This window comes from Aphelocoma coerulescens, chromosome 6 (assembly GCF_041296385.1).
Source record: "Aphelocoma coerulescens isolate FSJ_1873_10779 chromosome 6, UR_Acoe_1.0, whole genome shotgun sequence".
Taxonomy (NCBI): domain Eukaryota; kingdom Metazoa; phylum Chordata; class Aves; order Passeriformes; family Corvidae; genus Aphelocoma; species Aphelocoma coerulescens.
Genome location: NC_091020.1, coordinates 21,112,984 through 21,124,712, shown reverse-complemented (window position 1 = coordinate 21,124,712; position 11,729 = coordinate 21,112,984).

The following is an 11,729-nucleotide window of genomic DNA, read 5'->3' as shown; positions in this document are numbered from 1 at the left end:
TTGTTTGGTTTTTAGAACAGTTCAGAGAAAGACATCTGGTTTTCCATGCAGAAGGAATCTGGGATGAATTTCTTCATTCCTGCAAGCAATGTGATTTCGGGCACATGAACTTGATGACCTCTCAGAAAGGAGCTAGACATGTTTTCCTCAGTGCAAAGATGTAACAAGGTTATGAACAAGTCCCAGAATGAGAGATGAGGGAAGACCTAGGTTGTATTACCTTCCCCCTTCACAGAGGGTTAATGAGACATGGTAGTAGTTGAGAAACAATTTAGAAGAAATTCAGTAATACCAAGACTTCCCAGTTTTTGGGGTTACTCCCACTGATGTCTGGTTCTGGTTCTGTGCCAATCCATGTGCCACTTAAAATCTCTTTGAAATGAAAAATGACTGTCAAAATTTGAAAAGGGGACAAAAACACACAGCATCAACTAGGAAATGTCCCAGTTCCCCAATCATAGAGCACATGCCTCCAGACTTCTCAGGAAATATAATTATCTTCCTGTAATTACCTATTATTGCTTGAAGTTCCCATACATCAGTAGCTCCTAAGCTACCTGTATGGTTGTTACTAAAGTTTTTAGGTACTTGAATTTAAGTGCAAAGTGCAAGGCAAATAAAACTACTAGTGTTGCATTTTGATGTTATGTAAATTGGCAATTGCATTCTGCACAAGGCATTGATATAAATTATGAGATCAAGCCAAATTTGAGGGCATTCACAGGGAGTCTTCCTTAATATTAGGTAGGTGCCAGAAAGTATTTTGTGTTGTAACACAGAGAGTGGGCATGAAAAAGGCAAAACCCAGTTTTTAATACAACAACATTGACTTAGGTATTTCAGACTGCAAAACGACTCAGGGCCTGGAGTTTGGCTTTGCTTTCTATTTTTTTGACTGGCTATTGCCTTTTTAGGATGTGGGGAGGGGGATGTTTTGGTCCTGCACTGTTCTGTATTGACTGTGGAATAGGGCAGAAAGAGTAGGAACTGTATAGAGCTACTCCACCATGACTCACTCATACTGTCAAGCCAGAGAAGTTTGTTGTGCCAGTGTCCAAAATGGTGCTGCAACCTTTCTCAGGTTTAAATTGCACAAACCCATTTTTGGAAGGAGTATAGCCTGTGTTACTTGGTTAACCATTGCAGTTTTCGGAATGATAGCAAATTTGGCTGTGATTTGTACACAGGAACTATTAAACCATTTTAAGCACTGATTCAAAGGTAATTCTTGGTGATAGCTGATATCAACAGTGGGTTGACTTCCTACTTGGTAAGTGGGCCAGGAAAGCCATCCTGGTGGAAAGGAGAGCCTGGAAGGTTTCCTGTGAGTAGAGCCCTGTGACCCAGGAGATCCTGCAGAGTGAAGCTACAGGAATAGCCAGCTCAGGAAAGTGCCTGGGGCCCAATATTTGCAGAAGTGTTCTGAACTATCGTTCTGCTTAGGGTCTTTGTGGTTTTGAGATAAGAAAATGAGGAAACTGAATGAAAGCAACTACCCACCAAAAGGGTGAATGGTATAAGGATATCACTTCTGTGCACCATCTCCTCCCCCTTGCAGACCTGTGCACTGGCAGAGGCTGCCCTGCTACGCTTAGTAAACAACTTTTGAGGTGTTTGACTGGCATTAAAGCTCATGCAGCCTTTTCGATGCCAAATATCTTGTAACCTGCACCCTGAATATTACATGCTGATACACAGCTATCCATTTCATTCAGTTAATTTCTATTTTCAAAGTAGAATAGAAGAATCAGGGTGTAATTTTCTTGAATAAAATGAGTACTTAATTCTGAAGTCCACCTTATAAGGTCTCATTAGTTTGTATTTTTGTTTGTTTGTTGTGTTTGTGTGTGTTTATTTATTTTTATCCTATTTTTATTTTCAGTGATTTTTCATGTTCTTCAGAGAAGGAAGAACTACTTCTCCGGTAGCATGAGCTATACTAGATCCTGCAGGTTGCACTTAATGTTGATTTATATGTAAAACTTAGCAAGGAGGGTCAGCCTAGAGAGACCTTTGTCCTAACAAATAAATCAACATATTTCCTAAAATGAAGGTGCCAGGTGTTTACTTAATTTGTGTTTTTCATTCGTTTTTCAGTTGACTTGAGCTCATGCCAGCTTATATTGCACTGGATTGCATTTTAAGTTTTCTAAAACATATTCTCTAGGAAAGAAGCAATTACAGTGCAGTGTATTTTGAAACTACAAGAGTCTGTGGTCAAAGTACTTGCCTATAAAACACATTTCTCAAATTTCTGTCTTCCAAAAATCAGCTAAAGCATAATGCTGGGAATATAATGTATAATGAATGAAGATATTTCAGTGATTTGTGAGGATTTGTCTCATTCTATTTCTAGATATGAGTAGATCATTAACTAGCCTATACACATGTATACATTTAAAAGCAGAATTTTCCCTTGCCCACTAAGATCAGTAATATATGATATAAAAACACTGAAATGTTTCATTATATCTTTTCTCTGACTGGTATGTCTTATTCCCAAGATGATAAACTTTCTGAAAAACCTTTTCATGAGATCACTCGCAAATATTAAGGCTTTTAATAGTCACATCATGCAATGCTTATATTGCCTAGCCAACGTTTATTGTGAATCTATTAATGCCCTGCTTTTAATTCCTAATGATACTGAAATTAAATTAGCTGTGAACTCCCTTACAACATCTTTCTCCTGATCTGGAAGACTGTTTATACAAGCAATCAGGGAAATTAGCTGCTCACTGGCAGGGCAAGTGTCTGCAAATAGTCTCTGCAATAACATATTAGCCACTGCAAATGGAGGAATATGAATTAAGCATATAGATTTTGCACTTGTTTCCCTTGTGCCTCCCCCTTTCCTTGACATGTTTACTAACACATTTATAATGTCAGAAAGAGCTCTGAATGCTGAGCATTAATTACATGTGGGAACTGGAGCATAAAATAACATCTACATTTTATCCTTTTTAATCAAGAGGAAATGCCCTAATGTTGGATTTAGATTTAATACAAATATTTAATACTAAATATTTGACTCACTATATATTCTGTCAGTAGATTACCTGGTATTTATCACACTTTGCAAAACTAGAGCTTTAATGCCTCATTTGACATGATTTTGTCAGTCCCTGGCAGAAAGCTGATAAAATGTCCATTTATGCCATTACAGCTGCCTCTTGTAGCACTTGTGCTGCTATGGAGAGGGGTCAGTTGTCTTTTGCCTAAAACCTTTGGTTTTGATAATTTTATAACAGGTTGATCTCTAAAGTTCACTTGGCTGTATTACAGTAGATAAGTTCTAGAGTATAAATCAGGTTTTAATGGTACAAAAATAGCTTAAATTGACTAAGTGGTCAAAAGTTATCTAAATAACTGCATTCTTTCTGTCAAGGTAGCTGAAACTGGAGTTAAAAGTATCACTGGATTTCCATTTCTTCCCTTACTTTGAGTTTCTTCTTCATACGACCTTTTTTTACCTCTTGCTGGGCATTTTTAAAAATTTCCTTTTATGCACTGCTAGCAAGAAAAAAGGTTTTCCACAAAAAACGGCAAAGCTGAAACAGACCAAATTATATGATCCCTGCTGACCAAACAAGATGATTCCAGAGAATTCTCTAGCTCTGAAACTCTATCCAGGTGTGTGCTTTTACAGAGGCATTGTTGTCAGAATGGGCAACATATTACCCTGCACCCCAGCTCTTACATGTAATGTGGATATGCCAGTGCTGGGTACCCTGTGCTCAAAAGATCTGCATTGGGAATGTCTTGTTATAAATGCAGCAGAACTATTTAACACTTATTTCTAATCCACCTCCATCTTTATTCGTGGTTTTAGAAGTGGATGCTGTGTCACTGATCTGCTGACTGGGCTGCAGCACTGCTGGGACAGCTGGGACAGCCTGAGGAGGTAAAAATGAGACAGGGAGTTCTGTTTCTCCCGTGATACCTTCCATTTCATCAGGCTCTGCTCACAGGGTGACAGCTTTACTGGCTCTATCAAAATCAGTAAAATAATAATAATAATAAGACAAATGCAACAATGAGTAGCAAGAAAGGCTACTCAAACATGCAGTGCTTTGTCCCTCACCTGCACTGGCAGGGAGAAGCTTCCTGCAGGACTGGCTGAAGCCCTCTTGTGAGTTAGTTGCACAACAGCCTCCGTGTCCAGTGTAGTAACACCGTTGGAAATATGATATGTGTGTCTATTTAGGAAGATTGGCATATTCTTACAATTACCTAAACAAAATGAATTGCAGAATTTCAGGTCAAGCCTGATCTTTGCCCTGTCTCCAGAAGTGGAAGGACAGTCAAGTTACTGACTTGTAAAGAGTACAACGCATCCTGCGTATTTTCTTTCCTTTTTTTCTGGTTGATCCCATTGAAGCCAATGTCAGCATCCGCTAAATGAGCATTTACCTTTGGTGGCTGGATTTTGGTAAGGAAAGTATGTGGAAAGTCAGATACTCTAGGATGTTGAAAACAGTGCTTTTCAATTTATGGGCATAAATTAATTTTCCCCCTACCAAAGCAAAAGGAAAAGTAGTTCCAGCACTGACAGCTTATACTCTGTGGAGATGTCCAAAACCTGAGGACACAACCTGTTTCAAGACATTCAGGTGCCACTTATCTGTGTTCCTGGCCAGGTCTGTCCTTTCTGATAGTGTTCAGCCATCACCAGCCCAAGGGTACAATAATCTTCCCCTGCGACCGGTGGTGATTTGGGTGACAGGGCTTTAGTTTCTCCCTCTGCTTTGGGAAGGACAGAAGATGGGCAATTAAAACAATTTCCCCAGTAAGACCCATTCAAAGGTGGAAGGAGAGTCATGCATATTTGTGCATACTTGCAGTCCACCCACTCCTTCCTTCCCTGGGCCCACCCTTCCGCCCTCCTCACTGTCCCCAGGGAGCAGTGGCTCTGCCTTTGCTGGATGCTGTGGCAGCATTGGGGGGCTGTCAGAGAGCCTGTCCTCTCTGCAGGGCCTAGGAGGAGGGGCAGAGATGCTCTGGGGGCCAGGAGTCCTCCTCCATCAAGGAAATGCAGTAATCTGTGTAGCTAAAAGCGATAAAGAGCTTCCCTTCTACCGATGCCAACTCACATGGTATGTGTTTGACAAGCCCAGGTAGCTTCTTTCCTCCTGTGCTCCATGCCCAACAACAGGAGCTACAAATTCTCTAATATAACATATGTTTCTGGGTCATTATCAAGAGGAAATTATCTGTGTGGTGGGTTGAGGTAGGCATTTGTGCTAGCATGGAGATTGACATTCTCATGGGAACCTGCAGAGGTGGCATCAGCCTCTGGGACCACTGGAACAGCACCTTTTGTTTGCTGACCTGGTGGAAAGGCAGCTCTTCCGTGCTCAGCAGTGCTAATCAGCAGAGGCCTCAGAGCTTGTGGGATCAGCACTTTATTCACATGAAAGACCTGATGCCTTTGATTCAGTACTTCTGTCTTTCCAGGATGATGACACCAAAGCAAAGGTCTCTGTGATCTCACTGTCTCAGCAGCTTTCACGTGTGAGCTTGGTACACAGAGAGTTGCCCCTCTGGCATCTATTTACTCAGCGGAAAGGGAGCAAAGAGGCACAGACTTGCCCAGGGTCACACAACAGAGGTGTCGCCAACTCTTTGCAGTGCACTCTATTGCACCAGGTTTTAGAGTTCGTTTTCAGCCTTGGTTCTCGCTGTTGTGTGATAACCTGGTCCTTAATTAAAAAAAAAAAAAAAAAAAAGGTGCAAAGACCCCGTAACACTGTCAAAGAGAAATTAGAAAATGTGCAGCTAGGGACTAAAAGTATCATAATGCAAATAAGAACCTATGTGATATTTAAAACAAATACGCTTTTCTCAATTTTCTGACTTTTCTGAACAGGGCAACTCACAGTTTTAACATTGTTACTGGAAATAGTGAATGTTATGCTTTGAAGTCCTCTAATGTGCTGAAGATGCTCCTGTTCACATGCACAGTTCTCAGGGTTGCCCTGGCCACAGCTTTATTGGGGCGATGATGTGGGTGGAGATACCAAAAAAAAAAGACACAAACCAAGGGCAGGAAGAACTCACACAACTTCTTTTTTCACTTCTTGTCTCCTTTGATTTCCCACACGACCCCTGCTGCTGGTGCCATACTTGTTAGCTGATGGGCCAGCATGGTGGCTGGCCAGTGTATTATTTACATAGCCACCATTTAGATGGGGCAGGTGTAGTACCAAACCCCAAACCTCTGTGTACTCACCTAGTAGAACAAAACAGAGGATGAAATTGCCTGACTAGGATGAGATTTAAAAAAGTATTTTGTTTTGGTCTAACTGCCTCCAATGAATTTCTGAATAAAATCCCTCCCTGCCCATATTCTGGACAAAGCCATCCCAGCCTCCCCTTGGAGATTTGACTGTCAGCAATGTCTCATCCAAATTATAACACAGCTCAGTCTTCCAGTCAGAAAACCAAAGGAAGAGACATTCTTCAGTTAAGATTTAGAATAAAATTATAAATATATATTAAGGTTATAATCTCAAATATACTCAGAAAGAATAAAGGAGCAGTCATCAAGCTGTTTTACAGACTTCAATTTATAAAGGACTCAGGTTTGTTCAAACTTTAAAGCCAATGTGTTTAATGCAGAAGAGTTATTTTTACTTTGCTCCTCCAATTAAACACTGAGAGACACTGTGTTGATCTTGTGAATACTTGCTGTTTACCCAGGCAGCTGGTAGGATGGAGAAACAGATATGATTATGTCCTTGCCATCTTAGGCTGAAATAAATGAAATAAAACATTGGTTTTGTTACATGGGGAAGTCTATTATGGTTCTCTGATATGGCATAAAGTACTTCAAAACAGTGTAGATTTAAATCTGCAAGTCTAATTTCTTCTGTATTTAATTTTATAAACATCAGATGCTATTAATTCAGACATAGGAGTGGGGTGAATAACTATGCAAGGTGTGCAGGGTCAGGGGAATTAGAATCTTTGTGCTGGAAATTTGTCGTGCCTAATAGAAGAAACCAGACTTCTCTTAACTTTGCCAGCCAGAGGAGAAATAAAGTGAATAAAATCCATCTTTAAAACAAAGAAATGTTCTACTAAAGTAAAACAAACAAACAAGCAAACAAAAAATCCCCCACTTAATTTTAAGTACTACATATATATATATATATATATACACTAAAGGTTGGAAAAAGCAATGAGCATGCTTTTTTTCCATTCAATGTCAGATTCAAGTTATGATGTTGAGATGTGTTGGATAACTGTGTTAAATACTGCCTTGGAAGGGAAAAATTGTGTGGGTTTTAAGCTGTTGTGTAACATCAGAATTTTGTATTGATTTGAAATTATAGAGACATGATGACAGCACTTTGCATTAACATGTGCAAGGTCAAAATCATGTAGCCTAGAAAATAAAATGGCTGAATATACAGTACAGGTGAAATATGAGCATATAATAATCTCTTCACGTTCCAGTGTAGAGGAGGGAAAAGCTCAGCTTAATTAAGTTACACACCCCAGGATTTCTTATGGGGTCTGAGTTTCGCTTCAGGAGATGACAATCCTACTACTCACCTACCAAAAAAAAAACCAAACAACAAAAACAAAAGAAATGAGCCCCTGTTGTCTCTTTGTTCTTAATTTACTTCTTCTGGCCCAGTTTGCTCCCTTGTTTTCCTTCTGGAGATCTGTGAGGACTAGTGGTTGGGTCCTTCTTGTCCTTTAGCTTTTCTGATGAAATAAGTAGGTAAGTGTATACAGTTGTAAGAGGTTATTTCACCTTGCTCTGTTTTGTTTAGTTTTTGGGTTGGTTTTTTTTTTTTTTCTCCCATTATTTTGTTCTTGCCCCCATTCTTAATTATCCAGCATAGTTTTAACTGCTGGAGGATACTTGCTTATGTGGAGTTTTGATCTGACCCAATATGGCCATTTTTATATTCCCCAGTTTACTGTCTTACAAAATTAGAAAGTCTAAACACTGGGGAAAACTTAACTACTTGGTATTTTTTATCATCTTGCTGTGACAGGTGTATTTGTCATAAGTTTATCTTCTTTTTATGCCCAAGTCAAACAAAATCATGTAGATTCTCTGCAATTGTGAGGGCAGGAATATCAAACCCCTATGTCTTCAGTCCTGTGACTGAATGTGTTCCAGTTAGTGACACACTGGCTGCTTCTTCTGAAAAATCTGTTCAAGGTATTGAAATAAAAGGGGAAAGTTCTGTCCACTGTTAATCATAGTTTTTTTGTAAAATAATTCAGCATCAAATTTAGAATGAGTAATACTTCCTGTTATGATACAACTGGCTTAAGAAAAGTGGAGCTAGCACGTATGTTTGTCCCTTCTGTGTGGAAAAACCCACCTGATTTGGCTGCTTTTCTTTTTTCAAAGAGAGCATTCACACATCCTAGTGGTCATGTAAAAGTCACTATAACTGTGTATAACTATATATTCTCTAGGCAACAAGAACAAAGGCTTCTATATGCGCTAAATATTGTTTCATTCAGGAAGTTATTCTTATGTGTATGTTTCCACAACTATTATCAGTAGAATTGAAGGGTAGCAGCAATATCCACAAGCTGTCTGATTTCCTTCCCACACTATCAAAGATTGAGAGAACAAAGATGAAAATGTCAGGGAAATGCCTTTAGCTATGACATAAATTTCTTTCCTGGAAAGGTTTTAGGAAGTTGCCTTTAATATATTGTTTATAGTATGGCACTCCTGCCTGAAAGGGTTTGGTTGTGTTGGATCTTCTAAGCATTTCCCAAGTCTGGCTTCAGGATGTCCTTCAGTGGGTTATGTTCTGCTCTTGGTCAGGGTAGTGGAAGCTCAAAGTTCCTGCACTGTTTCTAGGTTGTTTATTCTGTATTTGTGCGGATGCATCTGAAATCAAGCTGTAGCAAATATCTGTAAAAAGGCCAGTTCAACCAACTCTGGAAAGTTCAGAGGATAAAATCACACAGGAAATTATTGCTCTTAGAGTGTTTATTTTATAAAGTTCCATGATTAATACAGATAATTTATTATTGTGACTTCTCCCACAATGTTTGCTAGTGCCTGTGCCTGGGGTATTATGCAGCGGGAAACTTAAAGAAAGAGGAGCTGCTAAACCCTGTGGCATTGATGAGATGTTGGAGCTTACATTTTCAGCTCCTGTTCCTGTCTGGAAATGCTCTCCTAATGTACATCACTTTCGATGGCAATCCATGCCCAGTGAATGGTTTCAGGTATTGCTCCGCTCCCTTTTATGACTTTATTTTGTCTAAATTTCATGGGTCAGTTTCATGCACATCCTGGTGTAGGAACTGAGAGGAAGCACTTGGCATGACAGCTAGGTGGGAAAGGCTGTCTAGCAGAAAAATTGGACATCCAGATGCTTCCTTGATTAAGATCTCTAGACTGGTGTTCCCCTGGAGTCTGGGAAGTGATAAAGAACTGAACTGTTGTCTGCCAGGACACAGGTTACCCTTCTTCTCCAAAGAACTTCTGTCCCATCCTTGTCACTGCTCCCACTCCTGGGCTTCTGCCAAGGCAGAACAAGAACAACTGCAGAGATGTGTGTCCACTGTGAGCCCCTGTGAATGAGCTGGCCAAAAAGAGACCCTGAAGCAATGTGTCACCAGAGCCCTCAGGTTTGTTGTGAGGTAGTGTCCCCACCCCCGTGGCTACCATCCCTGTTGTCCTGCTGCAAGGTCCTCACCGAAATACCTGATTCTGATGAGTCAACTTTCTGGGTCAATAAACCAGCATTTCTATTAGTGGTTAGAAATGCCCTCCCATAGCATCTGATAGAAAACTCGCTGAGACCAGATATTGGGATGTGTTGAGGTGGGCAATAGTGATCAGATTGGGAAAGGCCTGCCTGCTCATACACACAACAAAGGGTCAATGCCAGGGAAATTAAATGTGCCCCCACTGTTAGGGGAAGGAGCTGCATTACACACTTTTAAGTTTAAATGCCTCAGTTCTGCCAAAGTCTTTCTCATATGTGATATTTTTTTCAAAATTGAACAGTAGACATTGCCCAAAGTCTGGATGAATGAAATATGGCATTTTTGGAACTAGCTGAAGGAAGAGTTTGGACTTTTTTTTTTTTTTTTAGTTAAGCATACGTTACAAATAACTGGGTCCTCAGCTGGAAAGTTTTGAGAGGTGAAAAGAGAATTTCGTATATTAAGACGTTAAGATGACTTCTGCAAAAGGAAAAACATACTAACAAGCACCACTATTAATACTTAAAACAGGTGAAAATGAGTTAGCACACACCAAATCTTACTTGGTGGACACAGTTGCTTTGTGCACATCAGCTCTTGTTACCTCTGTGGTGCCACCTCAAAGGCCCATGTTAACTCTGCAACCTTCATGGTTTCAAGGGCAGAAGCATCTTGTTTACTTGTTGCAGTGGAGGCTATAAAACCACAAGATAAAAATATTTAACAGCCAACTAGCAACTCCCTTTTGAACAGGTGAGATCTGAATATCTATTACCTCACAGTGTGTGCCATCCTTCATGTCAATACAAAGTGGTGTGAAGGAACAGCAGAAGTGCAGGGTCAGAAACTATGATAAAGTGGGTGTTAATCTGATCTTTACCACTCTATACAGAGCATAAAGCATTGCTTTCTCTGTTGCAGTATATATTTTTGCATGGCTTCATATGGGCTTTAAAGCAATGACAAAGGTTTTTGTACCCTTATGTAATGTGTGTTTGTAAAACGGAATAAAATGAAGTACTTCCTCCTCCTTCAATAGCATTACAGTCGTAGTTGTTTTCCCGGGTGGGAGTGGTATAACTTAACAACAACCACACAGGGCTATGCACACTCCTCTTGACTTGTCAGGGATGACAAAACAGTGGCTCCCTCCTGTATCTTGTGACCAGCAAGATCCTGTGCAGGGTGCAGAGCCCCACCATGGACAGGACAAGGTCAAGACCAGCCAACGCCCTGCACCCTCAAGATGTGAACCTGATGTTAGAATCTGCTGGAGTTGTATCCGTGTCTAAATCCTACCTTGTGACTTTCCTGGGTTTCCTACCCTTGTTTGTTCTCACCAGACTTAAGGGTGCCTCCTCAGGGAGGGTGCAGAGCCCCACGGGTGCTGGTCCTGTGTGCTCTGCTCTCTCTGCTTGTGCAGCAGAGCAAGCACTGGTGTGGCTACGCAGCTGCTCATTTGCCTAACCTGCTAGTAAATGCTCAGGGGGCACTTCTCAATGTTCTGCCTGTTGGTCACAATCGATTTATTAATTAACACAGTGGTGGGAATCAAGGATCAGTGGCTTTGTTTTTCTGTCTCTCTTCCACTAACTTGCTTTTTGCTTCAGGCAAACAATCCAAGCTCTGTCCACATCCTCGATCCTGTAAAACAGGAGTGATAATACCTACCAAGGAGCTGTTTGTGAGCTTTGCTGAGCTCTTTAGCATCCTCAGCAGGAGGCAGCATAGAAACATATGGCAAACGTACTATTTCCAAACAACCCAGTTTTAAGTCATTGCAAAGAGCTCCCACTAGTCTGGGCGTAGCTCTCAGTACCCTCCTGATGTACCACCATTGCTTTAAGAAGTTGCAGCCAAAATAGTTTTTCTGGCCCTTTTCTCCCCAGTCATTGTTCCCACACATTTTGTGAAAACTCACACTGGTGAAAACTGACCACTTTATTTGTATTTTTTCAGGTTAATTTTCAGCACAAGTTCCCTGATCTAACTGCCTGCATAGTTTCCTGGCTACTCATACTCAGAAG